This window comes from Poecilia reticulata, chromosome 2 (assembly GCF_904066995.2).
Source record: "Poecilia reticulata chromosome 2, P_reticulata-male-v2, whole genome shotgun sequence".
NCBI lineage: Eukaryota > Metazoa > Chordata > Actinopteri > Cyprinodontiformes > Poeciliidae > Poecilia > Poecilia reticulata.
The window spans coordinates 42,163,137-42,189,551 of NC_088831.1; the positions used below are offsets into that span (position 1 = coordinate 42,163,137).

The window sequence follows — 26,415 nt, forward strand, 5'->3', positions numbered from 1 at the left end:
GTGTGATCTCGACGTGTCATCAATCCTCTGCAAGACTTTGAATAATTAGGATCTGCATGCATTCCCTGCGTAAGCGAAGCCTGTAATCCCCTGGAATTGTGCAAAGTAAACCATCACCTCACAGCCCTCTGGTGACCCCACGCCTCCCCCTTAAACTCTGTTTGGTGCTCCAAACGTGTCCTTTTCAACCCACGTCCACACGCACGAATCAACAATCACCTCATTGCTGGCAGCACTGCAGAGGTGCTGTGTGTAAATTAAAAATTCAGTTTGAACAGTTAATCCCCAAAGGAAAGAACTTTCCATCACAATAAATCAATTGAAAATGTCCCTAAATCAAGCTAAAGTGTGAAGAATGTCCAGAGTTACATTTTGGGAAATTAACTTTGCCTCCTGCTCTGCTTTCTGATTAGATTCCTGCTTCTCCTCTTCTTAAAACTCCCTGCAAGTAAATAGGAAATGAAAGTGATAATAAAAATTCATTTTTCTCCCCCACTTAACTCCCTCTCACAATCTCCATGATATAGAAGCTCGTTTGTGAATACATATTCAAATATTACCATAGCACTCCATAAAAAAAAAATCAATCTCTTTTAGGGAGTTTTCACACTTCATAGTCTGGGAGATTCAGTTCAAAATTACAATATTTGTTACACTTTTAGCTGCTGCGGTTCACTTTTACACTGCATTGTGTCAAACGAACTGAACTCCTTTGAAAACGCTGTTCCTCTCATCGCCTGTGGTGGCGCTGCACCAAGAACCACTGAAGTAAACAACACAGAAACCTCAGAAGAAGACATAAGCGCAACTTCCTTCTTCACAAAATGTAAAAAAATGCAAGTTTCAGGGTTTCTCATTCGTTTTTGGTAAAAGATTATTCATGAGCCATTTCTCTTGCTAGCATTAGCGTTTGTTTTGATTATATTTACCCAGAATTCCCTGCGCTGTAGTTCAGTTTCTGCTTTTGAACGGTCTCTGATTACACATGCAGTAGAAATGCAACAGAGGTGACTTCAACCAAACCAAAACTGAGGTTTTTGCACCTAAAATCAATTGAAAATATTGCTAAGTTGAACTGAAGTGTGGGCAAATTTATTTCGTCTTAAAACTTCTTGTAAAAATATCAATAAAATTATATTTTTCTGCCTCACTTGACTCCCTCTCACAGTCTCCATGATATAGAAACTTGTTTGTGAGAACATATTCAAATATTATCTTAGCACTCCTTTAAAACCAATCTCAGAAATATCCACTTCGCCCTCCATCTTCCCTCTCTTAGCTCTCCTCTGCTTGTTTTCTCAGTTTCTCCCTGCCATCTCATCATCTCACTCTTTCACCAAGTCCCCCCCTTTGGTTTTGGTTTATTTTCACATTTCTTCCATCTCTCCTTCCCACGGTGACACAAACGAACGGAGCGGTTGTCGGCTGACCCGCTGGGCGCCGCGGCCCTCCCTGGGCGCTCCATCACTGCTCTCTGGAAACATCAGGATGAATGGCTGTTGTTAAGCAAACAGTGAAGTTACAGCTGAGCCGAGCACAGGCTGATATTAATGGAGTGCCTGCTTGCACTCTGCCTCCTCAGTCAATCGGCGGCTTGCCGGTTGCTAATTTAATCAATGGCGACAGTGAGGGATAAACTGTGGGCTTCCCCTTTTCTCTGTTACCTGCCCGTAGTGATAGTTTCTCACTAACTATTTTATTTCACAGTAATAGTTACTTTCAAATTTGACCCATCTAATTAAACAAATCAGACTTAAGTCAAAATGAAACCATTTCAATGGCAAAATCGGTTCCACATCTGATTGATCTCAGTTTAAAGTCTGTAGAAGGCTCATTGGCTGATGCCACTTAGAAGCAGCCAATGAGCTGCTTCCAAAGGGTGCATTGTCCCGCCCACCACATCCGTCTCAGAGCTCTGAGCAGCTAACTGAGTGAAGGAGACGGAGATTCATGGAAAACAGGTACAAAAACAACATAGAATTAGTAGTTAGCAAACGTTGCTAATGCTTAACCAGATTTTATGCATGTTTACGGCTAGAACAATGAGATAACCATTATTAACTCGTTTGGTCCTCTCCGTACTTCAGGAGTAGGAGAGAAGTACTGTTAAGTAAAATGTTTCATCCAGCCAATGAGCGGCTTCCACCACCTCCATGTCAGACGGTGGTAGCTGAGCAACTAACTGTTGAATGATGGAGATTCACGGAAAACAAGTATAAAAACGATGTAAAATTAATAGCTAGCAACGTTGCTAATGTATATCATGTTTTCGGGCTAGAAAATTGAGCTAAGTCCACCGTTATTAACTAGTTCGGTTCACTCTGTACTTCCGGAGTTTACTGTTAAGTCACATGTTTCATCTAACCAATGAGCTGCTTCTAACTGGCGCATTGTCCCGCCCACCGTCTCCATCTCTGACGCTGGTGGCTAACTGAATGCTAGCAGATATTCAGCTAACAGGAGATTCATGGAAAACAAAACAATAGTTGGCAAACATTGCAGAATAATTGTATGTATGTTTACTGCTAGAACGATGTTTAGTTCACCAATATTAACAAGTTTGCTTCTCTGTACTTCTGGTTGTAGAGTATTTGGTCAGAGGCGGCGCCATTTTGTTCTGTTGTGCTCCCTCTTATGAAATCGGTGAGCAATATTTTTCTTTCTTTTCTTTTTTTTATTTCAATTGAATTTGTAAATATTTAAGCCACTGACTGAATAAGCTTCAGCAATAATTCTAAGAGCTAACAAGTTGTGAAATAAGACTATTTAATTTTTTAAAATATTTTAAGACACATTTATAGCTCACAAGTGTGTTTTTAGTCTAGATTTAAAGGAACCTTGTGGATCAGCTGCAGCTGTCTGATTATTTTTTTAGGCAGACCTGTGAAAATACTGTTGCAGTAATCAATGCGACTGGATCAGTTTCCCTAGATCTTGTTGAGACATTAGTCCTTTAATCCTGGAACTGTTCTTCAGGTGACAGAAGGCTGACTTTGTAACTGTCTTTATGTGGCTCTGAAGGTTTAGGTCGGAGTTCATCACTACATCTAGATTTCAGCCTGATCGCCAGTTCCTAGCTATAATAACTGAAGCTGGGTGTTGACTCTAGATCGTTCCTCTTTAGACCCAAAGATAACATCTTCAGTTTTGTCTCTGCTCAGCTGGAGATAATTATTGCAAATCCACACGTTATATGAAACAATCACCTATCAAAACAGCATACTGATTAATAAATAGCTATCAAAACTACGGCATTGGCACGTGGAAACGATTCGCAGAGCTGCGTCCGAACACTGCAATATTTTCTCTCCCAAATTAGCATAAACACAGATCTGTGAAGTCTCGGTGTACAGCGGAGTCACAGTGAGCAAACACACAACACCTGTTTGTGTTTACCCAACCAGTTCTCTCCCAACATACAGCTATGCTAATAAACAGGTGCGACCTGTTTAACCTAACATGGTTTCTAGTTACGCCTCCGCCGGCAGAGGTTAATTCAGTAACAAGCAATCAGGATATGTTCTGCTTATTTAGTTTCTGTTTTATTTAAAAAAGGGGTTTTATGGAAATGAAGAAACGTCTGAGTGTATTTTAGGGTGTCTGTTTTCAGCTTCCTCAGCCTTTAAATCTCTCAGTAATCCGATCATGTCTGGATGGTTGTGTTACTTGACAGAACCACCTTAGTCATGCAACTGCTGCATCTTCATTTCCATCCTGCTACAATTCAACATCATGTTGTATTCCTGCAGGAAACGGGGGACGCTTGTCAAAATCGTAATGAAGTTAAAAGTGCATTAGATTATAGTAATGGTCCTAAACTGATCAGTTTCATAACATATTAAAATCAGTCTAAAATGTGAATACTTGTCTTTTAGCTAAAAGCTTCTGAATGTCCCATCAGGCTAAAAGAAAGCAAAAGGAGATTTCTGTAGATTTCCCAGGATTAAGATCTGAATTTAAAGGTGTAATTTGGAACAGACCAAAACTGGACTTTATCTTTTTGGTTTGCTTTCATACTGGACTTTTTTTGTAAGCGAACTGCAAAGCCAAATGTTTATGCAATGTTGAAGCTACTTGGATAATTTGAGTTATGACATTTAATTTTCTTTGGGAAATAATGTATTTTTGAATTTAATTTAAATCAAAATCGAGCTCAGATTAGACCTTTACGCTAATATTCTCAAGATGAAGGCATGTTTTATAGTTCATTGTTCTTTCTCCTTGCTAATAAAATCAATAATTCCCTTGGGATTATATTGACCACAGGATTAGCAGGACACTCAGCGAGTTTTCTTTGCCGCTTAATGTTTGTTTTGACTGCTTAAAACTCTCCTCTTAGCTGAGTAAGAGAGAAAGCGCAGCACTTAACTGGTCTTACTGGTTAGCATAATGTGAAGGAAGCTCATGCCATTCAGCTAAGCTAATTTTATTGAATTAATTGTCTATTTATAAATAACAGAAAGTGTTTAGGCTCAACAAGTACAGTCAGGAGCAGAATTAGTTGTGAGTCATTTTATTCAACCCATAAGAATGGAATATCTTAGATTCTGCAAATATTTGTGGATTAATTTAGTGTCCAGTCACGATTACCACGCCTTCATTGCTTTATTTTATAACATATTAAAGTTCATGAGGGATAAACGGTAACTTGATATGAAACTCGTTTTTGCTTCACCTGTAATCGTATCCAACAGGGGTGTGTCTGAAAGGCCTTGTGTAACAAATCTGACTTATGTTACTGAGTTAGAAAACTGGAAATAATTTTTCCTTTGGGGATGTTCCTTCTTTGTCTGATTTTAAAGAACATTCATTGAAATTTTGTTTAAAAATGTAGCTGTACCAATCCTCTCCTATGAACTCTCTGCAACTATTTTAGGGCCTCTTGTCACTTTAAATCCAGAGAAGCTTCTGCTGGCCACGCTCCCAAAAGTCAACATTTACACTTGCCAGTGAAAATGGCTGGAAACAGAAGTGCAACTATACAACCATACATCTTTGAAAAGCAGAAGTGGAGCCTCCTGCACAGTCAAAATGTTGACGGCAAATGGTTTCTGGATGGTAAGTCAACAACAAAACACTTGCCTTTTCCAGCAGCAATTGTACGGCAGTGATAAAACTAGGTGACCAAATGTGCTGGAGCTACTCTGGGGTTCCTAGGTAACGGTGCGGAACTCTGTTGGGGTTGCTAGGTAACCGTGCGGTGCCTTTGGTATCTGACTTAATTGGGAGGTTTTTGAAATGGTTAGTTTTCCAGACACTAAAAAAATTGCCAAAAAAACAACTGTTTTTTGTTGCTTTTAAAAAAAAAAGTGTTTGGACTGTTTTAGAAACAGTCAAAATGAAAATGGAAGTTCAAAAATGTACAAAATTGGACAGATGTATCTGAGTCTAACCAGAGAGTTCAACGGTTTTCGCTCACTAACGGTGTGTGTGTATGTGTGTTTTGTTAAAAAATAAGTTTCATCTGTGCCGGCATCTGCTAATGTGACCGTTTCCTAACAAAGTGACCCAAATGACTCAAGATTAGCACACCTGCGTTTTATTAAAGTCAACCGTAAATGGATCGAATCCAGAACGTGTGAATCACTGTTTCCAGTGTGATTTCAAAGGAAAATCACGGAGAAGCAACAGAAAGCTCGCTCTGCCCTGTGGGGAAACATCTGATGCTTATCTGAAGATACATCCTGAGCCTGCAGCAGCGATGAGACAACATTTTAACGCTTTTCACTCTTTATTAAAAGAGCTACTTCTGGCGTGTTTGGCAGCAGTCATGCAGGTGTTGATATGAGGGCAATGTGGGTGAAATATTTTCATGATGGTGACATGAGATAACCCCAAACATTATTCTTGCCACAGGCAGCGTTCGTGGAATTTCCCCCTTTAATCTCTGAAACAACACGTCTTACATTGACACGTATGACCTGGTTTTCTCAATTTACCACCAAAACCTTGATTTAAATGGAAAGTGGCAGCTAATAATTAACAATTTAATTTCATATTTATGCATAATTAGATATATATATTGCAACATCTTCAAAAACAACTGGAATGATTGTTTTTTATGTAGTAGGTGTTCAGATGTTCATTGGTGTGTGTATTTTAACTTTAACTGTGCAGTGGTTCTTTGTAGAAACAGTTTTGAAAAAGTATCTGCTCTAACTTTATTCATAAAACAAATAACTCCAATGATATGCAGGTGAAAACAAGGTCAGCAGTAATCAGCGATTAACAGCATCAGACTGCAACTGTTCTCACCAAAACATCAGTTTCTGTCAGAAAATACAGCCGGTGCATCAGTGATTAAAAGGATATAGAAAAATCAATATTCAACTCAAAACAAAAAGAAAATTGGCAATTTATCCAAAATATTGATAGCATTGATGCAAAGTCGGTATCTGTTTCGAATCGGTTAATACTTTAGTTACTTCTTGAAATTTTATTTCGTTTTTGTATATGAAATAGTTTAACTCTAAAAAAGTGATTTGCTCTTAAATGATATTTTAAAAATTTATTTAGAAAAAACACGTTGTTTCCATTGTTTCTGTTTATTGTGATAAAATGTTATTAAAGCATTTTGTAGACGCCTGTAAACTTTATCCAAATGTTCTTAGTTTTAATTCAATAATTCAGACAAAAAAAGTCACCAAAACACCTCAAGGTCAGAGGTTAATAAATAAAACTTAAATAATAAGGTATCAGAATCACACACCTCTAATAAAAAGCGCTGACGTGAAGTTAAAATTATTTTCATTTTTTCAAATGCCAGAAGTTTCGCAGGTCACTTTTTTCATTTTCTTCTTCTACATCAAAATTACAGCCAGCTTGCAGGAGTTGCTAAATGTTTCCAGTTAAAAAAACGACTTTTCGCTGTGATTTACATAAATAACGAGTCATTTAATTGTGGATAAACTGTGGCAGGATAAAGTTTGGATAAATATATTTTTTGGGGAGTAAATCAACATGCAAACACTAGCTTTCATGTTTTCCAATAGCTGAACTCCTAAATAAAGTAAATTCCTGAGCTGGTGTTTACTCTGAAATGTTGGAGCTGCTCGGTCTGACCCCTCTGCAGGACCCCTGGGGGTTGGCGTGACCCCTTCCTGGGACGCAGACGTACCGATATACCGACTTTAATTTCACGACCGGCGTTGGTGGCAACGTCACCGTGTCTGAGATGTTGAGGCAATGAATAAGGCAATCAAACCTGCCATTTGCACCTGTAAAAACACGAGAAAAAATGTGCTTTTCACAAATGAAGGAGTTCTCACAGTTTTATGGTTATGAACGCAGTATGGAAAAATAAAAAGGAAACTGTCGCCATGGAAACCCAGCAGTCTATCCTCAGCCACGAGCGTTTCCTTTCTGTACGGCTCCTTTTCGCCTCTCCACCCTCTTATCTCAGCAATAGTTGCCAATCGTCCGTATTTCCTGTCGTTTCTGCTCTCGCTCCTCCTTCCTGCCGCCTCTTCCTGCTGGATCTGTTTATTCAGGCCCCATCCACGTTCAGTGGATGCCTGCGTTTCTTCAATCTGTGTGGAGCAAACGTGGTCATTTAGGGACAGGAATTAACTGCTGAGTACGACGGAAAGCTCAAACTTCATATCTCTGCTGCAACAAAAAAACAACAAAAACTGAAATTGAGAAAACATTTCTTAATTTAAATAAAGAAAAGCGGTTATTGGGGAAAAACTATAAATAACTGGAACTAAATTAGAGACATAAAATCATTTGTTTTTGTGTTTATGAATGGGTTTGTTAGCCTTTTAACTGATTTAAAATAGATTTTTTTCCCCTCCACACACAAGCAGGTTACGCCATTTATCAGGAAATTACGGCACTCCGTTCTCCTCGTGGCGGCTACGCTATGCTAGTCCGCAAAATGGCTACAGAAGAAGAAAACCCCACAGTCATTGGGTTGTTCAACAATAATTTGAATAAATCTTTTGAAAATAGAAAAATTACCCAATCAATATAATCATAATACTATTCTTCAACCTTTTTGAATTTTGCACCTAAAAAACTAACCAAAAACTAAAATTATTATAGCTAATAAAAACTAAACAACATTTAACTTATAACTAATACAAACTGGCAACTCTGCTATAAAAACTAATGAAAACACGATGAATTTAGAGATGTGATATCCTTCATTTCCAATGATTGTATCCCTCTCTGTAGATTCATTGTGTTCATGAATCTATTGATTAGCATTTTGAACAGAATTAGATTTCTTTTCCCACTTAAGCAGCTGTCAGCAAATGTTGGCGCTCCTCCTGGTGAAACCACAAAATGGCTGCAGGAGAAGTTGGGATAAAACATCAGTCAGTTGGTTGTTCAACAATAATTGAATAAATGTTTTGAAAATAATATCTTCTGTTGAGTATTCATTACTCAGCCATAATACGTCAACCTTTCTGAATTCTGCACCTAAACTGAAATATTTAGCTAATAATGACTAATAAAAACTAGCAAACAAACTCAAACTGAATTAGACAAAAGTCACAACAAACTAAAACTGAACTACGGTCATTTCTAACCCTGCCCTCCTGAATCGGCCTGTGGGTTTTTGCAGCGTGTTACCTGGTGGGTCATTCAGGGTCAGGATGATACAATAGTGTGCCAGCAGCTTATGGGGCCCCTGCAGACAAGCATAAAAATGGGCCCCAGCGGCGCGCCGCGTTCAGGCGGTCCAGATAATGGATCGGGCCGTGGGGCAGGGGCCAGGCGGGCCGACGTTCCGGTTTGTAGCTCACTGCTGGAGGGGGAACGTAATCCAGAGAGGGGTTTACTACTGACGTAGAAAATGCTTTTTTCTTTTATTTTCCTTTAAATATGGACTTGAACACAAGATGGACTCTATTTATTATTACTGAATGTAACTAATTGCTGTGCATTTAATTTAGGGGCATCAGCATCAAGGGAGGTGAATTATTATTTATTTTGATTGAAAGCTTTTTATCATTCTATCAAGTTGATCAGGGCTATGAATAGAAACCAGTCGAAAGCTGCAGGATGATGTCACTTACAAAACTAGGGAATTAACACAAATTGAGTTATTTTCCTTCTGTTACTGTTTTACTGTTAACATTATTAGTAACTCATTGTTGTACTGTCATCATTGTCTAAGTTTTTGTTTTATTTATTGTTATATAACACAGATTAAGTAGAATTTATGTCCAGTTGTTATTTACTGTTGTCTTTATTATTATTATGTATCCATAGATTTTTATTATTATAAGAGTTTTTAATAATTTTGTTTATGTAGTATAATTTATTTGTTGGATCTTTAGCACATTAACATTATGATATGGTTTCAATTACACATTTTTGTCGGTAAGTATTTCATTAAATTGAGAGTGAAATTAAATACGTTTTCACTTCTTCCGACTCCTTTATAAACACAAAAGTACAAATTATTTTGTTCTTGGTTATGCATTCACATGTTTTTTTCTGTCCTACTGGTTTCTTGTTTTCCTGTTTTTAAAAACCAGTTTGACATAAATAAAAAAAAAATCACAAAAGTTTTTTTCATATTTGTTACAACTGTCCTCATGACCTGACAGAATGATGCAAAAATGCTCCGCTTCTCTTCTGGGGTTCAAAACATCAACTCGTATTCACGTTGACATGGAATAATTTTCTGTTTTACTCAATATTCCTAGTGAATAATAACTGTCCCTCTTTCTGTCTGACACACGCCATAGAGGACATAAATTTGTTCCATTTACGTCTGTTCAGAAGACGATCAAACAGTTTGAAACTGTACAGTTTGTTAATATAGTCGGTTTTAATCAGTTTCTCATTGGGATGCTGTGAATTTTCTACTGATTTCATTGATACTTTTATCCTCATTTCAGAGCCATGAATCAAAGAGCAGACTGAGAGAACGCCGACTGTCAAACTGTCGTCTGGCTTGTGACAGAAAAAAAGCTCTAATTTGAATAAAACCAATTGAAGATGGAATAAAGCAGCCAAGAAAAAAGAAAAAGAAGCCAACACAACTTTTAATAAACACGTCTGATTGAGTTTCAGATTTTATCACTCTTGGGTATTGTTGCATTCTCAGTGAAATGATGAACATTTTATAGCTTTCACAGCTGTCGTCATACTGCACTGGTTTCCATTCTTCAGTAAGCACTTTCTCCATAATGGGAGTACCGGTCCGTAGCAGAACGGTTGCATTTAACAGTTCCAGTTTCAATACACAGATGAAAGCTGGAGCGCTATGACAGCTTATCGTTTTATAAAAAAATGAAAAAAAAAGTAAATATCTGCAAAAAACAACACATTTTTTGATTAATCTCAGAAATTTTCTGAGAAATAAACAAGGAAATTTTTGTAAACTTGAAAAAGTCAAACATTTGTTTCCAAAGACTCAGAATTTTGCTTAAAAAAAAGAAAAAGTGGGTATTTCTGAATTTCAATAGTTGAGAATTTGTTACAAAGAACTAAGATTTTTTAATGTCAATTTTAAAAAAACTTGAAAAAGCAAAAAATTCAGATTTTCAAAAGTCAAAAAAATTTCTGGAAAATTTTTTTAATTTTAAGATTAAGAAATTTTGTAGTAAAAGAGAAAATTTCTAAGTTTAAAAAGTCAAAAATTTGCTTTCAGAAATTTTCTAAAAAAAACAAAAAAAAACCCTGGAACTTCAGAGTTTCAAAAGTTAAAAGTCTGCTAGAAGAAAACTGTTGATTTTTGGAAATTTACTGAGTTTCGAAGCTGAAAAGGTTTGACTTTTGAAACTCGGAAATGTCATTATTTTTGTAGAAAATTTCTGAGATTCATCAAAACTCAAATTCTTGAGTGTTTTTTAGCAGAAATTTTCTCCTCCTCTGTCTTTTTTCTCCAACGGCCCCAATACGCCGCCGTAGACAACAAACACATGCAGTCTCTGTTTTCCAGATGACTGAGAGAAAACTCCTGGCCTCCCAAAGACTCGACTCACACCCCCACAGTGTGTCTTTAACTCCACAAAACAGAAAAACAAAGCCATGTTTGAACGAGATAAAGACCGATCATCTGATCTCCATCTGTCAGCCCCGTTAGAGAACAAGCGGAGAGAAGTGGCTTTGCATCTCAGCTGCTGCCACCCACCTCCTGTCTCGCACTCTCAGGCGAGATGCGTTCCTGCAGATCGCATTGATTTGAAGTGTGTGTTTCTGCTGTTCTGTGTTCTGCAGAGACTCTGCAAGACCAGTCAGGACCCTCGCCCTCACAGCCAGCGGAGAAAAGATGAGAAAGGAGAGGAAGGCAGAGAGGAGGAGGTTTATGAGGATCGACCAGCACTTAATACATGAGAACATCATTCAAAAGGTAATTTATTTCACTAATTCACATGGTCTGACTTTCAGAAAGATAAATTATACCAATTCATTGCCGACAGATTTAATAGATATTCCATTTGGAGGGTTTTAGTTGCAACAATAAACCCTCCAAAAATGATTTTCTTTGAGAATTTGAATATGAAATGAGAACAATTAAAAAGTATTTTTACGAAATAAAATGTTCTTTTGGAGAAGACTGCTGATGGAAAATTTGTCTGAGTTTCGCTAAGTTTGTAACATTTCTTTACATTTTCAGTTCTGTCTTTGAACTGTCTGCTCTGTGTTAGTTCAAATTAATGAAAGAACTGTTCACCTCCTCGCCTGTGGTGGCGCTGCACCAAGAACCACTGAAGGAAACGACACCAAGTGCAACTTTCTTCTTCGCAAAATGAAAACAAAAATGGAGTAGCGTCATAATTTTTAGCGGTTGAAGGATTTCTCTTTTGTTTTTAGTGAGTAATTTCTTTCGCTAGCGCTAGAATTGAGGGTTTCTTAAGGTTGTACACAAAGCATTTTCATTTTATCATTTATGTTGTTTTTTTGGCATTTCATATTCTATCATATCATTCAGTCGGGCAACAGACAAAACCAGGAACCAGGACTCCTCTCGGACCTTTCAGACCTTAAATCAGAGGTTGGCAGAGTACCTGAAAATTGTGCTCCAGTTAGACTAGAACTACTTCAACGTATTTTTACTCAAGTAAAAGTAAAAAAGTATTTGGTAAACAGTCTACTGAGTAACTGATCAAATTATTGACCATTTAATATTAAATGTTATATAATCAGATGGACCAAAATATAAAGTTAAATGGAAATTTTGGTATTTTAAGGACCAAAATAGTCATAATTTATATAAGTAACAAAAAATTAATAGAAAAAAGAAAATGTTTCCAAATCAGTTTCTTTCAGTAAAAAACTTATTAAACTTTATTAAAAACTGCAGGTGTGCGTCTGTGTCTGGTGGATTTTTGGTTCAAACATTTTGTTTTTTATTCAGTGGGTAGAAAATTCAGAAATTTAAAATGAAAGGTACAAAGTAGTAAAAATACTCCTAAAAGTACTTTTTTTCCCAATAAAGTTACCATATAAATGTAACTAGTTATTACACAACTCTGTCTAAAATACTCTAGTTTTCTACTTTGTTACATTAAAATACTGAATATTTGATTAATTTCTGAGCATAAAAAAGAAAAGATATCACCGCTAATTAATCAACTGGTTTAAATTCTTGCCTGTTTTCTTAAAGTGGTGAAGTCAAAGGCAAGTGAAACACACAGACGCCATCCAGAGAAAAGCTCTGTTCTCCTCTCTGGCTTCTGCTTGGCTCACTGGTGCGATAATTTCACCGCCTTCGCCTCCTTTATCTCCGTGTCCCAGGCTCATCATGGCCGTCAGGGGTGAAGTGGCATAGAGAGGCAAAGAGGAGATGGGATCAGGCGTGGTGGAGCCTTTGGAATGTTAATCCGTCGTGGCTCGGTGGAATCGTCTGGTCAAGGCCTTGATTAAGGATTCATGGAGTATTAGAATGTTATCATCATGGCTATACATCATCTTACTGCTTTATCAACAAGTTGTCTTGGGTTAAGCCAGCAGCTAAATCCCTTTTACGTAGGTATGGCTGCCATTGTGGAGGATGTGTGGGATTTTTCTCAACACATATCGTGCAGGTTTGTGTAAAATAGAAAGTAGTTTCCTAGTATCTTTAGTGATTGATGGTTGGTGGGATGCTAGTTAGTTTGGCTGGGATGTTTTCTCTGCTGAGGAATATCTCTCTAAACTCTTGGTGCTTTCACACCAGCCTGTCCAGTTTAATCCAGCTCCAGTTTGTCTGCCCGTAAGATCTGTGTGCCAGTTGGGTTGAAGTGAACTGGTCTGGTTTGAATGCATATGTGAACTCCAAGCAGTCCGGAGACCGCTCCAAAAGCAGGAAGTGGACTACAGCACAGGGCATTATGGGTGAATACAACCAAAAACAAACACGCTAGTCTAGCATTAGCGGGGGAAATGGCTTGTTGTCTTTTTCTAAACACAGAAAAGAAATCCTAGAACCACTAAAATCTGGAGATCAATCTGCACTCTGGTCTCACTTATCCAGAGAACATGGTTCCAGGAGGATCTGGAATAATTTAGATTCAACTTTGCACACCTGCATCGTCCTGCCCTGTTCTTTCTTCAAGAGATTTTTTTCTTCCAAACAAACCAACCTGTTTAGTCTTTTTTCACACTATCTTGTCATGGACCAAACTCTTAACTCGGAGTCTGATTAAGTTCTTCGTTTTTTGGCAGTTTCTTTGAACATTGCACTGAAAGTTAAAACCATAAGTTTACATACACCGATTAAAAAAACATTTTAATTTTATTTTTCTGTCTGAACTAAAATGAGACCAAATTTTGTCTAGTTTTAGGTTAGCAAATTTACCAGAATTATTTATATTTACTAATTTAGCGATCACGTTTGTTTCATGTATGTCTTTAACTTATTTTCTATATTTCTGGGCAGGCAGTTAAAATCTTTCCATTTGTGAACAATCTCTCTCTTCCTGTAGAGTAATGAATCTCAAAGTTTTGAGAAGTTGTCCCCAAATCTTTCCCAGATTGATGGGAGGCAACAATTGTTTTCTCTAATGTCATTTTGTATGTCTTTCCACTCTACCATTGTACCAATACACCCAACAAGCTGTCAACTTTTAACTGATTAACCAGTTAATCAGTGCATTAATTAGCAGCATCTGGTTTCTTCATTTCCTCCTACGTTGTGGGAGCACCATGTTGTAGTTGGAGTGTATCAGAGTAAACCGTAAAGTATTTGTGACTGGCTCAGTGAGAGAATATGAGAGGGAGCTTTGCTGTCACTGCTAGTCCCTGATGTTGGTTTCTTGCAAAAGAGCTGAGGGAGATGGGAGCCAGAAAACTCATTTTAATTTCTGCATACATCAAAGGATGATTTTCCTCCACAGTTTTGAATGTTTAAGGGAAGTTAGCTGACAAGTCAAACTTTAGCAGGAACTTCTCTGAGATATCTGAACTCTGCAACCTTTTTGCTTGTTATCACGCCTCTTCTCTTTGCTCTGCTTCCTTCGATCCATTGATTGCACATTATCAGCGTTATGCTTATTTATTATGAGCATCGACGTTAACATAAGCAGACTCATGAAGTCTGCAAACGCTGCTTCAAAAAGCAGCACATGTAGTTGCATTGATAGATTCTAAAAGGTTTGAGATTGATGACAGTGGCTGCATTTCCATTACAAATGTGAACACAACTTTGTCAGTGTTCCACTAATGTCAGAAATCAACTTCACAAACCTAGTGCTTTCATGAAATAAGAAATGCTCATGTGATAAATCATTAAAAAACATGCTTTACCATCATCTTCCTACCACTTCCTGTTGTCTTCTTTGCCGTTTCCTCCAGTAGTAACATCCAGTTGTTGATGACTCGTGTTTCCATGACAGTTTTGCAAAATACACAAATTTTGACACAACCGAAAAACCACCTGATTCCAAAAATATTGTTGCGAACCAGGAGAAATAAGGGCTCAGCTGCTTATTTTGCATGAGAAGAAAAACACAAAATGTATCATTTTTGAGTTTTAGAAATATGAGTGCAAATAATTTGTAAAAGACGTTGTTTAATTTGGACAAATGGAGCAAAGCACGTTAGCATCAGAGCGAGAGAAAAAAAAAATCCCAGTTTTAAGAGTAATTTCCTGTCATTCCCCTGCAAGCTGCTTCCTGAATTTCCTCAAGATAGAATGTTTTGGATGATGGCTCCATTAAGAAGAAGAATTAATAATGTCCAGATGGTTGAGACATTAATTACTGGCTGGAAATATTACAGTCTTCCCTTCCGAAATGTTATCACTGAAATTGGCTGCGAAAACTACATATTTCAGTGCTTGGATGGATGAAGATTTATTTTTTTTCTTTCTACATAAAACGTCATCGAAAAGACATTATAAATAAACGCTGGAATTAACAACACCTGCAACTAAGCCTCTTTTGGAGACTAAGATGTGCCTGTAATTATAGATATAATGTGCTTCACTGTTCAGACGATCCAGAATGTGCAATCTTTGGTAAAATTGACTAAAAAAAACCCCTCAATCCAGAACATTTAATGCTGTCTGTCTCAGAAAGTGTGTCCATAAATCTGAGGTGTGGATTTAAGTGAAAGGAAAAAGGGAGGAAGGTTTAGGTTACGAGGTTTAGGTGCTGATTGTTTGGTAATAAGAGCTAAGTCTCCCCTCACAGAGTGACAGATTCCCACACCCCCACATTAATTCACCCTGACTTTCCTGCTCAGGTGTCTCACCTGCAGAGTGTTGCCAAAACCTCCCCTAGGCTCAGATCTTAGAAAGTTTATGGTTATCCATTAACATGAAAAGTCAACAAAATGCATCACCTTAGCATCGACGCTGTTCCTGTTTCTGCTGCGTGCGCGCTGCCCTAATTTCACGTTACTCTTAAATTACACGCATGGCTTGTTGGGAGGGAAAGCGAGTGGACTTGATTACTTCTCGTCCTTGCCAGAGGCGGGTTGGTGAAACACGGTCCAGAACACAATCCTCATTGTCCTTCGTTGTTACCATACACCCAAGAAAAGTAGGCCTCCTCATCAGCAGAGGTGAAAACACACACTGGGTGTGCTATATTTGGGGTTAAAACATGAATTTAGAACATTTTGGGCTTAAAAATGGTTTTTGACGCAAATAATACCAAATGTGTCTAGAACAGAGGTGGATAAAGCACCCAAAACTTGTACTGAAGTGAGAGTAGTGCTGCTTCAGCATATTTATACTCGTGTAAAAGTAAAAAGTAGCCATAAGAAATTACTCAACTGAACATTTAAAAAATGCTTCTCAAGTACTGAGTAACTGATCAAAACGTCAACCATTTAATATTTAAAAATGACATCGACTGACCAAAATATGAAGTATTGTGGGAATTGAAATGAAATAGTTGACATAAATAAGCCAAAGTACGACTGTGAATAACCTCACTGAATGAAGAACAAACTTTTTTAACCAGAAGTTCACTGAGAAACTTTCTCAAAGGTAAAAATTTAGCCATCCAGGAAATTACGTGAGGAAATGTACTCCTAAAAGTACATTTATTCAAAAACGTTGCTCAAGTAAATGTATTTGAGAAGAAGTAAGCTTACTGACAAACTGGGAGGGAGTATAAAAAGAGAGAGGAAGGTGATTTAGTGTTAACGGTTTTATGTTTGAGCTAACAACCTGAGCGAACATGCAGAGAATTAGGCCGTGATTTAATTCATCCCCATGCCGTCCTCAGCTGGTCCAGTCTACAGTATGATAACGGTGTAAGGAGTTTAACTGATGTGAACAGTAGCTGTAAAATCGTTTTGAAAAGAAAGAGAACTAACTTTTCTAACTTAGCAGTTGGATCATAAACACTTGCTTTCCACTACGTTAGGATACACGTATATTTATACGTAGAACATGGCGCACTACAGTGTTTTGGACTTGGACCATTTACTGTTTGTGAAGATTTAAACACATTTTCTTTGTTATGCTCTTGAGACCCAACTCTATTTATCAGCAACATATCTAAAAATGAATCAATTTCTGAATGAAGATGTCTTTAAAATGGATGTTAGTACTCCTGCTTCCAAAGACCTCAGAGATTTACAATCCAGCCTTTAAACGTCCTATTGATCCAAAATCCTCCATACACAGGATTGATGGGTAAGTCGAACAGACACAATCTTTCTGCTTTGATAGCTTCTCTACAATGGTTGTGCTAGGATACAGGTAAAAACAAATCTCATCATGAATCATAAAGACATCAATACCGTTCAGTCCTACAGTAGATTGAATCTCTGCTTGATATCTGCAGTTAGAGACATATTCTCCACCAACTTCAGAATATAAAATTCAATTTTCTTTATCTAAGATAGTTACCTAGGTGGTAACCTGCTGTTATTTTTATCTAGCTGGATGGCTAGTTAGCTATCTAGTTAGAAAGCTAGCTAGGTGGATGGTGGTTACCAGTTGTTATTTTTGTCTAGGTAGGTAATAAGAAGTTTAGCTAGATAAGGAAATATGTGTGCAAACAAGCTAACTAGCTTGCTAGCTCATTTTGAACACATTTCCTTACTTCTTATAGCCATCTATTTAGCTGGTGAGGTGGCTGGATAGATGGTGGTTACCTGATGTTAGTTTTATCTAGCTGGATGGCTATTTAGTTAGCTATCTAGAAAGCTAGCTAGGTGGATGGTGGTTACCTGTTGTTATTTTTGTCTAGGTAGGTAATAAGTTTAGCTTGGTAAGGAAATACGTGTGCAAACAAGCTAACTAGCTTGCTAGCTCATTTTGAACACATTTCCTTACTTCTTATTGCTATCTAGGTAGCTGGTGAGGTGGCTGGATAGATGGTGGTTACCTGATGTTAGTTTTATCTAGCTGGATGGCTATTTAGTTAGCTATCTAGAAAGCTAGCTAGGTGGATGGTGGTTACCTGTTGTTATTTTTGTCTAGGTAGGTAATAAGTTTAGCTAGGTAAGGAAATACGTGTGCAAACAAGCTAACTAGCTTGCTAGCTCATTTTGAACACATGTCCTTACTTCTTATAGCTATCTAGGTAGCTGGTGAGGTGGCTGGATAGATGGTGGTTACCTGAAGTTAGTTTTATCTAGCTAGCTATAAGTAAGTAAATATTTGTTCAAAACGAGCTATCTAGCCAGATAGATGATGGTTACCTTCTGATATTTTTAGATGGATATAAACTTATTACCATTCAAAGGAAGCTCATTTCAGATGCTTTTACCTTGTTCTTTTAGTCATGGTCCTTATGACCATAGGCGAAGACTGGAACGAAGGCCAGTAAATTAAGAGCTGCTTCTTCACCACAACAGATTGGAGGATGTATTTTATTAGATAAAGCTGAGATTAGAGTGACAGTGGGTTTATTTTTTGTCAGAGTACAGAATTCATGATAGGATTCCCTCAGGCAAACTGGACCCAGACAATGGGTCAAACTGTGACTATAAGGAAGATTTCAAAGACTTGTGAATGTGAATGGTCAGGTTGTGGTTACCTGCTGTTATTTTTAGACTACGCTCAGAGCATTTAGAGAACACCCCACATTAAAGTCTCTTCAGATCAGCAGGAACTACACCAAACCCATGACAGTTTTTATTTGTGGGACGGCTGCAGGCCAAACTCTGAACACGAATGCTTCACGCTACAGTTCAGACGGTCATGTGACTCTGCTGGTATGTCACCCTGGGGTCACACAATTCAGCAGAAAGATCACACAGAGAAACAGCTGGGGGGACGCACCCACTGCCCACTGTGACCTGACCTCATCACATCCTTATGTAATGCACTCTGCTGTGACCTTTGCCTTTACCACTGTCTGCCTTGCTATCGTCTGCAGAGTCGTCTTGGTAACGTTATGTCAGCCAGAGAGTCTCAAATTTATCTAACAAAAAAAAAATTCTGTTCAAGAAATTCCTCTGGCAGAGGTCAAGTTTGACTTTTTCACTGCAAAAACACAAAATCTACTTTTGTCTGGTTTCCAGTGCAAATATTTTATCTATGTAGAAGAATTATATACTTAAACTATTTAGACAAAAAATCAAAACAGACAGAAATATTTGGTAAGATTTTGTGTTTTTGCAGAGTTCATTCTCATTTTGACTGACGCAGTCAAACATTTTCCATCTCTTTAAAATGATGACGTTAAATTGCATTTCATTCAGTTCAATTCATATTTAACAAGCTGAACAGAGAATCCACGTTGTGCAATAACACATCAAGCAGATTAATACATGTAACGTTTTGGATGCAGTGAAAGAATCATCACTGACTGTGGCCTCAGTAGCTACAGATAGACAATGATTTTAAACAATCACACTTAAATTATGAACATGTACATGAATTACTCACCCGTTGTCTGTAATTAGATGTGGTTTTGATGTCGATTTGGAGGACAAATCTGCGATTTGCTGCTGCACTTTGAACAGGAATTACAAACACCACTTGAGCCAAAGTTTTGAAATCGGGGAACATTTCCCACAGAATGCGTTCCTGCACTGGACGCACTCCAAACCATCCTGTCATAACGCTTTGGCTTCAGCTCCCAGATGACGAGATGCGATGAAAGTTGAAAATGTTTGCATGTCTTCACAAAGTGGACTAGTGTGCAAATTGTAATCCGTCAGAATGATGGCTGCTCATTGGATTTTTTCATCACCGTTTTAAAAGACGTTCAAAGATGGAACGAAACTAGTCATATGTGGATCAATCTTGAAATAATACCTCCAATCCTAAGTCTTTATGGTTTGTAATCAATTCTCAAATCAAAATATTCATACTTTTGATACTTTGACTATTTGAGGTGACAGAAACTGAACCATTGAGCGCTTGTCTAAATTCGTTGGTTGGCGGTGAACTACTTTTCCTCCTGCCTGGGGAAGTCCATAATTTGTAAGAGCAGTTTGCCGCTCTTACCCACATTTTAAATTAAAACTTTTGAAATGTAAACGTTGACAGACCTGTGCAATGAATATTTCACTGCCAATTTCAACTTTAGTCATCCTCTTTAGTAAAACAGCAACACTTCCTTTGGATTTACTGGACACATTATCTGGATTTGCTTTGGTCGTATCAGTATTGGATCTGTATTACTGACACCACCCTGAATTTATTGGATCAGACAGAAAACCGGTGGTATCGAACATCACTAATCTCTGGTTTCTGGAGTCATTTGTAATCTCTCTGCATTTTGGGAAGTACTGGAATGAAAGAATGCCAGCTGACTGCTAGCTAGAAATAATGTAACATGAATAAGTCGGTCTGGAACAGAATGAAGAAAGTTGAGTTTCAACAACTTTTGAAATGTATGTAAGCAGAAACTCTGCTGGTGTGAGTCCAAAGACTTGACCAGCAATCAGTGTGGGTTTCAACCCAGGCCTGTTTCTGCAGAGGTGTTTTCATGTATGCAGGTCCTTGGCTGATGCTTGACTCATAAATCTTTCATGGCGTTTTTATTGATTGGTCGGCTGAGACTGAATGCATGTCGGCGTGTAAGTACATCATGCACACTCACAAACGCTCTTCACTCTGCAGATTTGCTACTGTAGATGCATGCCAACACTCATCCAGAATTATTAAGCTGCATTTCCTGAGCTGTCCCTCAGTGGTCCGTGTTGATTCTGTGTTGTGAATGAAGGAAGCAGAACCAGATCAGTAATGGTCAGCTCCATCAGCCCCGGGTCAGCATACAAGCTACAGTCTACCAAAACAGTACGTTGCTCCCATTGGAAGCGTTGGAGTTACTTGTCGATCTACATCCAGGTCCCTTTTTTAATGCCACAGTTACTGTTTTGGCATCATACACTGCAAGAACACAAATTCTTACCAGTTTGTCCAGTTTCTTTTGAAAATGTGATCATGTTCCTAAAATAATGGGCTTTAACATCATTAGGAAAGAAAGAGATGCTGATTTTTTTTTTTCCACTTTAGGCCATTATTTTAGGAAGGTGATGCTAACACACATGAAATAAGACAAAAACTAAATTACAAGTAACTTTTGAGGAAGATATGCAGGAACTTGTTTTATGTCAATAATTCCTTAATATTGATGAAAAAGTTCAAGTTCTACTAGCACTTACAGCAAGGCATTTTCACATGTTGTAAGTGAACAAATCTAACTAAAGTAAAAGTAGAACTTTTTGTCAATATTAAGGATTTATTGACTTAAAACAAACTCCTACATCTTGCAGAAAAGTTACTTCTAAGTTAGTTTTGTCTTATTTTGAATGTAAAACTATATTTTCACTAGACACTATACAAAAAATCCCTGGTAAGATTGAGTTTTTGCAATAATATCACCTACTTTTTAGACAAAAAACAACTTCTGATGTCCTATTTACATGTAATTGTCATTCTAAGAGCAATTGTCACTTCCTTAGAGCTCTATCATTGCACAAACCCAAACTGCTGCCATCTCTTCTAACCAAGCTTTACCTTCATAGGATTGTTTATCAACTCCATATAAAATAATAGAAATAGTACAAAGTGGGACGAAACCTGAATCAACTCTCTGAATGGATTACTGTTGGAAAAGCAAGAAAAATTAGACAAAATGTGTCATATCTTTACTTTGAAATGGGGAAAAAAGGGCTAATTTTAATTTTTTACCCCAGACCATCGTAGATTATTTTTGCTGGATCATTTTAAACTTGCTATCACCAGTGAGGTTTGCAACTCTTAAAGATAGAATGATGTAAAATCAGACAGAAAAACGACTCTGCAGTCAGAAAATATCTGTTTATGTTTCCTTGAACAGTTTATATAATCACCAAATTATTTCCAAATTGTGTCCTGAAGCTAGGAATGAATGGAGTGGCTGTGCATTTAGCTGGGAAAGCCTTGTAATTCAACCTGAGACTTGACCACATTTCAAAGGTGAACAGTTGTTCTCTTTTCCTTCTCAACCCATTCTCATGTTAATGAAATGGCACAACTTCAAGCTGCTCATGGAGCCTCACTGCTCCACTTCACTCCACAGAGAGAAGCTGAGTATCTCCTGAGCACTCGACACCCTACTTAGCCTAAAGTGTGACCAAAAGTTGTGAAATGGAGTCCGCTGGCTTTTTGCTGTGTTGTAAAAAAGAGCATCCACCACTTCTAATGCTCCCATTGCCCTTAAATTCATGGTAAATAGTTAGAACGCTTAGTTAAATTATAACTTCTTTCATAGAAAATGTTCAAATTGTGATTAAAGGTGGTTGAGTTTAAACAATTACTCTGAGATCAGTCACTTTCAGACAGGAGGTGTTGAGTTTCTTCGATAATAATCCGTGAAAAGATTCGTCTTTGCACAGATTTTTATAAAAGTTACATACTGCAGCTTTAAAGAGTTAAACAAAAATATCGTCAAATATATCGGTGGTGTCCAAACGTTTTGCAATATGATTTAGTTTTTTTTTGTTTTCCTTGCTAAATAAACAAACTAAGCACACAATATTTTAATGAACTATGCAAAGCAGTCGGATATCTAAAATAAAACAGGGTCGTGGAGCTTTGTCAGATTATAAAAGAAGAACAAAAAATGGTAAACCATATGCAAAGTTTTTTATGTTTTTCTAGATTTCTTTGGTTCACTCTTGTTTTATTTTTCCAAGTTTATTAAATGGTTGTACTCAAGTCTGCATTTTTGTGAAAAACACTGGATGCTTTGGGTCCCTTTACTAATAAATTAAAATAAAAACCAGAATCCTGGATGGATTTGTAAGATTTTCCATTTTTAGATTTTAATTGTCTGTGTCTCTTTTAAACATCCTGGAATCAGTGAAAATTTCACCAAAATTGATTTTGAGAGACTGGCAAACCAATTTTAGGCTATTTTTGAACTGTGATCAAGGGCCGCCCAAAATTGTTCCGATGGCCACAAACGGCCCCCGGGTCGCACTTTGGACACCCCTGGTCTATATGCTGATTTATGCTCTTGAAATCACCTTTGATGCCTGTGTTGTGATTTTCTTCACCATTTCAGATGGGAATAAATATGGGGGCTATCTTAAACTGCTCCTCACCAGAAATTGTACTTTATATTTAATTTTTCTAAAGATTTTATGCTCAAATATGCCAGAAAAAACACTGTAAGATGTTAGTGACGATGTGCTCTCCCTGAAATGATCAACATCCGCCGTTTATCCTCAGTGATTGTGGTACCAGGAAATCATGTGGGCAATCGTGTGAATTTGAGAGCTGTTCAATTATAGAAGGACTTAAGAATTGCAAAACACTGGAGCCTTTGCTAAAAAGCATAGTTTCTGCCTCTTTTGCTATCTTTCTTAGTCATAAATTATAGATGGAGGTGCTGTGTTTTCTCCAAATGGGTAGATGTAATCTGTTTTTTAATGCGTTGCAAGGGTCAAATAGAGACACTTTGAGTTTGCAGAGAAATGTAGAGGTTTTGCTCCACCAGTTTTATTACATAATCCCTCAGAATACTTTAAATAAAAAAAAATATATCCATTTAGCTCCTACATTCAGCATGGATATACCGCTGCAGCTTTTCTGCTGAGCTGTTGCTGAACTTAAAGAAAAACTGTTTAAAGATGTAAATGTGGCACTGCAAAACAGAGCAAACGACGAGGCGTAGCTGTTTAAATATGAATGAATGTTGTGCGAATGACTCTGCTGTAATGCTTAGACGAGAACAGATCCCAGTTTTATTTAGCATGGACTCCAGGGAACACTGGTGATGTTATGGTACATTCACCGGGTGGAAACTCTAAAATGTTTATGCTGAACCCTCCTTAGGGAGTCTGCATCTTCAACTTTAACATTAAACTTTAACGGTTGGGACTTTCCTCGCAACATGCCTGTAACCAAATAGTTTACGCTAAAGCACATTAACAAAATCAGAGATAATCAGATTAATATGGAAGCGCAGAGAAGCAAAAATGTTTTCATACACTTTATGGGTCAAAAGTAGCGTAGGTGGTTGGAGGATTGAAATAAGAGGAACATGTCATGAGGCGTGTTGGTGATGAGGATCCAAATGCAGCAGGCAAGACATTGAAATTGCAGATTTAATGAAAAGTAAAAACGTACAAAAATCACAGGGAACACAGGGAGCCAGAGAAGAACAAAAACACATAAACCAGGGAAAAAAAAGAAGAAGTGACCGGAAATAATGGGATTAAACAGGAATAGATGGGAGGAACCAGCAAAGAGGAACTGAAAATGAGGTTTCCATTAAATAAGCAATGGAAACCTCAGCAATTAAAAGCCCATGTGAATAAGTTTGTTCATGCAATAAGTTTAAAAAAAAAAACCTAGATGTAGAGGTACTTCACACACTTTTGGTTAGCATTTCAAAAGCAACCAGTTTTGGAGCATTCAAGTCTCACTGATTGGCTGAACCCTGAAGGGTGGAGATTAGCTTCTGTTGTAGTGCTAAGACAGTTTCCATGGTGCGTGCTAATCGCATAATAATCATATAAGGTGTATTTGGTGTTTTATCCATTAAAACAGGCAGATATAAGTGTTTCATGTTTATTAGCATTTTATAAGCGGTTATGATCTATTCTGGTGAGCATCTGCTGTCAACTGTTGGACGAGCAACCCCAGAGTCACAGACTAAAAGAAACTGACAGGTTTGGCTCAAAGAAGGCCGGTCTTGTTCAACCGAAGATTCATCATAAAATCAAAAACACAACAGACAACCATGAGTATTTTCTTTCCAACAAGTCTACAGAAACGACTCCAACACTGACCGCTGCAGTAGATCCCTACTTACCACAGGTTTAGCCATTCCTGGTTACATGAGTTACTTCAACTATTTTCCCCACAGGATTAATAAAGTACTATTCAAATGCCTCACAATTATTCTCCAGATCCACAAAACATGTGGACTGAATGATCCAACAGTGTGAAAAAAAACAAAAACCAACACGACTTACAAATTAAAGAAATCCAGAAGAGGAAATAGTTTGAATACTGAGTGGTAGACTGAAGACGTGAGACTAAAGTCTAAAGTATCCACATCTGTCAACAACATCAGTGTTCCTCCAATGTGTGAGTCAGGAAGCCGAGCCAAAACATTATGCAGGATCACTGCCCTGAAATGATAAAATCTATCCCGGGATCCATGAGCTCAGAGTGAGTTCATGTTCCTAATTTGCTCCAGAAGCAAAGCAAATGTAACCCTCATCTTTATGCATCAAACTGATTTCCTCCTGACATCGACTTTGTCAGGCCAATCAGCAACATTTGTCAGCTTTGGAGCCTAGCTGAAGCGCTAATGTCCAGAGAAAAACCGGCAAAAAAAACTGTAGATCAAGATCTCTTTTAAAGATGACAGAGAAATCTGGAAGGAATGAAGAAAAACGAGAGCCAGATCAAGAGTTTGGTTCAAGTCTGTAAACCTAGAAAAAAGTTCCCTTAGTGAACATTACAGGGGAAGTAAACAAGTCCAATTCATAGCAGTTCATTTAGCGTTTCCAGAGTTGGGTAGCAACTAGTTACATTTACTAAATGTATGAAAAAAACAAACTGCTTTGAGAAGCATTTTTACTATTTTAGTATTTAAGTATGTTTTACTTATCATGGGGTATGGCTACTAATACTTTTTTGGTGCTAGAGTTCTGGAGTTCTTCTTGCGTTGCTAGGTAACGGGCGGTGCCCTGCCGGGGTTGCTCGGTAACGAGCGGTGCCCTGCTGGGGTTGCTAGGCAACGGTTTCAGTGCCTGCTGATTTGTGACATTGCATTCCAGACGTTTTTGACACCAAAAACATTAATTTATTGCCAAAAACCGACTGCACCCTGTTTTTAAAAGGAGTAGAAACACAAATGGAGGTAAAAAAAAGTGTAAATTGCAAATTTTGCACAATATGTCCTCTTCAAGAATTAGACCATTGATGCTTTGATCAGTTACTAGGAATCTGAGTCGCCCTTTTACCAAATAAATTTTTACTCTTAAGTAATTTATTGTACATTTTACTTTTACTTGAATACAAATATGTTGAGGAAGTGCTACTCTTGAATAAAATGTTTGGATACTTTACCCATCTCTGAACATTTCTGAGGGAAGTTCTGTATTATAAAGTGGTAAAGAAACAGAAAATGATGCTGAACTCTGATTAAAACATTTCCCTACCCGTCCTTCTTTCCTCCTTCCTTTTCCTCCGAGGCAACATCGGCTTGGCCTTCTTACCACACCATTAAAAATACAACACACACAAAACATTCAAGATTTTCCTGCCAAAAAAGCTGTTGTATTATTAATTTTTTACAAATCGCGCGACCTAAACGCAGGAGCAACAATATTAAATGAGCCTGGTGTGACAGTGATTAAACTTGTCGCCTGATGATAATTGTCCTGACCTACTCTGAGAGGATAATTAAAATATTAGGGACAGTTTAATACTGACAAAATGTCAGAGACATAATGAAAAATGAGGTTAAATAAAGAAACCTAGTTCCACTTCATCTCCCAGAGATTAATCAGAAAACTGCCAAAAACACAAATTTTTTAAAAACTGGTTTCCATTGGAAGTTTTTTCTTTTTTTGTTGTGAAGATGCTTGTTTGAAGATATTTTGTGT

The 26,415-nt window shown here is 37.6% G+C and overlaps 1 long non-coding RNA gene across 5 annotated transcripts in view; it reads left to right on the forward strand.

Moving 5' to 3' along the window:
• Positions 1-1,794: 1,794 nt before the first annotated feature.
• The window catches only part of LOC103461797 (uncharacterized), an 82,315-nt gene continuing 57,694 nt past the window's right edge, over positions 1,795-26,415 (forward strand). Inside the window, exons 1-4 of one of the 5 annotated variants that reach the window (XR_014086663.1) lie at positions 1,795-1,961; positions 2,587-2,643; positions 4,877-5,058; positions 11,182-11,314. This is a non-coding gene — a long non-coding RNA (uncharacterized LOC103461797). Of the gene's footprint in view, positions 1,962-1,988; positions 2,510-2,586; positions 2,644-4,876; positions 5,059-11,181; positions 11,315-26,415 lie in introns of those variants that run through there. The other 4 variants (XR_533195.3, XR_533194.3, XR_014086662.1 and 1 more) reach the window with 4 other exon arrangements.